This window comes from Gavialis gangeticus, unplaced genomic scaffold, assembly GCF_001723915.1.
Source record: "Gavialis gangeticus isolate Ggan-Ray unplaced genomic scaffold, GavGan_comp1, whole genome shotgun sequence".
NCBI classification, from domain to species: Eukaryota; Metazoa; Chordata; order Crocodylia; family Gavialidae; genus Gavialis; species Gavialis gangeticus.
This window is the reverse complement of record NW_017729028.1, coordinates 21,847,653-21,851,177: the sequence shown is the minus strand read 5'-3', so window position 1 is coordinate 21,851,177 and position 3,525 is coordinate 21,847,653.

Genomic DNA, 3,525 nt, shown 5'->3' with positions numbered 1-3,525 from the left:
CCCTGAACATGCGAGTGGCCTCCTCTGGACCCTCTCCTTCTTGTCCACATCCCTCTTGAAGTGCAGCGCCCAGAACTGGACGCAGTACTCCAACTGCGGCCTGACCAGTGCTGCATAGAGGGGGAGGATCACCTCCTTGGACCTGCTTGAGATGCATCTGTGGATGCATGACCAGGTGTGGTTGGCCTTCCTGACTGCATCCCCACACTGCCAACCCATGTTCATCTTGGAGTCAATGATGACTCCAAGATCCTTTTCTGCCTCTGCACTGACGAGAAGGGAGTTCCCCAGCCTGTAGGTATGGTGCTGGTTCTTCCTCCCCAGGTGCATCACCTTGCACTTGTCAGTGTTGAAAACCATCCTATTCTTATCCACCCACCCCTGTAACCTGTCCAGGTTCGATTACAGCCTATTCCTCCCTTCTGGCATGCCCACTTCCCCCTACATCTTAGTGTCATCTGTGAATTTGAATAGGGTGCTTTTTACCCCCTAGTCCAAATCACTGATGAAGATGTTGAACAGTGTGGGCCTGAGGACCGAGCCCTGGGGGACCCCACTGCCCACATCCCGCCAGGTCGAAAATGACCCATCCACCACCATGCTCTGGGTGCGGCCCTCCAGCCAGTTGGTGACCCATCTGACTGTGTAGGTGTCGACACCACAGTCCCACAGTCCCCCAGTTTCTTAATGAGAACGGGTGAAAGACAGTGTCAAAGGCTTTCCGAAAGTCCAGAAAGACTATGTCCACTGCTACCCTGTGTCTAAGGATTTGGTGACCTGGTCGTAGAAGGCCACCAGGTTGGTCTGACAGGACCTGCCTCTAATGAACCTGTGTTGGTTGCCCCTAAGCATAATCTCCCCTGCTGGCCCCTCGTGGACATGTGCCAGGATAAGTCTCTCAAAAAGTTTACCCCGGGATTGAGGTAAGACTAACTGGCCTATAGTTTCCCGGGTCCTCCTTCCTCCCTTTTTTGAAGATGGGAACCACATTGGCCCTCTTCCAGTCCTCTGGCACCACACCAGAGCACCATGAGTGCTCGTAAAGCTGTGCCAGGGGTCCCGCAATGACCTCAGCCAATTCCCTCACCCTTCTTTTTTAAATCAGTTTGAAAGACAACCCTCCTGTTGCATAAGGAGCTCCAGTCAGAATCGCCACCCCCGTCTGTACTGCTCAGTACACGCTTGCCTTTAGGGCCTAATCAAAAGCTCACTGACATCAATGGGAGTCTTTGGCTTGGGCTTTTGAACTGTCAGCTACTCACAATGGAGCCTGTGTTTGTTGGCACTGTTCACCTACTGAGCAGGGCTTTCTGCACTTCTGAGTAAGGCATCTTTGGCACAGAGACTTTTTATCTTCTGTGTGCATGCAGGGGCAAGTGCAGTGAGGCCCTGGTACACAACTGGAGCTCCTAGGCACTTCTGTGGTACAAATAATACATACATTTCACCATTTTCACCCATGTCATTAGGCTGTTGAAAAGACAAATGCAATTTACCTTCCACCATTGGTGCTGTTTGCATATTTTGTTGCACTCTGGCTGGACAATGAAATGAAACAGGTCATAATCACTTTGTATTAGATCAGTTTTGCTCGCTGACTCTGGCATGATCATAGATTTCTATGGACTCTAAGGAAGATAAGGGTGCTCCATGAAAGACAGCCTGCATACACACAGCAAGAGGTCATCCCTGCCCAAAGGCCTTATGATCTAACCAAACAAGATAGACAAAGGCTGAGTCTCTATAAAGTATATTTTAAAAGCAAAGCAATATCATGGCCTCTGGCTCCAGTGCAGAACTGCTGTTTCTGGGCTTCCAACATTCATTTGTTTTACTTCACAAGCACTCCCTTCGGCTTAGGGCTTTGTAAACCATCCTCCATTTTGTTGTTTTGTTTTAATTTTAAGCACACTGAGATTCTGGGCTACACTAGCTGGTGATGTCCATTGATTAGAGCCTTTCTAGCATTCTAGATAGTTTTTGGGGATGGCTGCATCTTACCTAGCATGACCATATGTCCCAGTTTGGCCGGGACAGTCCTGGATTTCGTAGGCTGTCCCAGTGTCCCAGCTGGTTGGTGAGAATTGAAGCAAAAGTCCTGGACTGGTGCCACCCTGCCCACACATACTTGGCCCTGCTCCTCCTGAGCAGGCTGGAGGCAGGTGGTGGGATGGGGATCTGCCAGGGCAGGCTGGGGCAGGCCAGGGGAGGGGGCTGGGTCTCAGGCACCTGAGCAGGATGAGCCCAGATGGCAGGGTGGGATGAAGTGGGAAGACTCATGGTCAGGCTCCATACCCCACATGCAGAGGCTGGACCCACCTGGAAGCAGCCTCTGTGTGGCACCTGCTGGGCACTACCAGCCTGTGTTACATGGCCACACAGTGCCTCCCCCTCACCGCCAGCAGCCTCATGCTCTGCTGCTGCAGCTGCTGCCAAGGCTGCATTTGGTGGCCCTGGACAGCTGCTGGCAGCAGGGGGCAAGTGCCATGTGGCCATGCAGCATGGGCTGGTGGAGCCCGGGGAGAAGACCCAGAGTCTGCCCCTGGCTGGGTCCTGCCTCTGCATATGGGGGATGGAGGCTGGTCACGGGTCTCTACGCTGTCCTACCCAGACCCCTCTGCCATCAGGGCTCCTGGGAGCCATCGGGTCGGGGCTGTGTGTGCGTGCGTCTGCATATGGAGCAGGATGTGGGGGTATGTGTGTGTGTGTGCGCACGTACATGCATGCACATTCACCCCCACCCCAGATTTCCTTACCCCGTCCCAGATTCCTCTAAAATTATTATGGTCACTGTAATCTTATCTGATAAAATACCTCATTCTTCAAGTGGCCATGAGGAGCAAGCCTCAGTTCAGGGTAAACCAGTGATTCAGCTGAATATGACTAATAATAATGGCCATATGGTTAGAATTACAAACAGAAATGTCATCATGCTACTCGAATCTTAACACTGAAAATGGGTCAGAGGAACATTTGGTTTAGGGAGGACCAGCTTAATTAGCAATGGTTTGCCTTTCTGTCTCACCTTCCATAAGAGCTTTTCTAAACACTTTGCAAATGTGGATGAATTGCACTTCACAACAGCCTGGTGAAGTTGGTTCATCTTGTTATCCCCAATTTACACAGAGAAAGACTAGGCCAGGGAGACAGTTGCCAAAGGTCACACAATGAGGTTATGCCACAGTTACAAAGGGAAGCAGGATCTTCCGTGCCCTAGTCACAGGCCATCCTTTCTCCAGAAGATGTGGCATACAGCAGTGGTGATTGCTTACTGGCATAAAGAAAAAATACATTACAAGGAGACTCTATATACATTACAGTGAAGATGACTTGCTGAAGTCAGTGGGAGCTGCTAGTCATATCTCTGCATTGCAAAATGATTGGAACAGAGTGAGATGTAAAGGGCCATGGATATCAGAGAAAGATCATTAAAATCTTTGGTGAAAGTTTACAGACCACAAAAGGAGGTGGCTTGATTATTTTTCTATGAATAACAAATGCATAGCATACAATATTGACATGTAT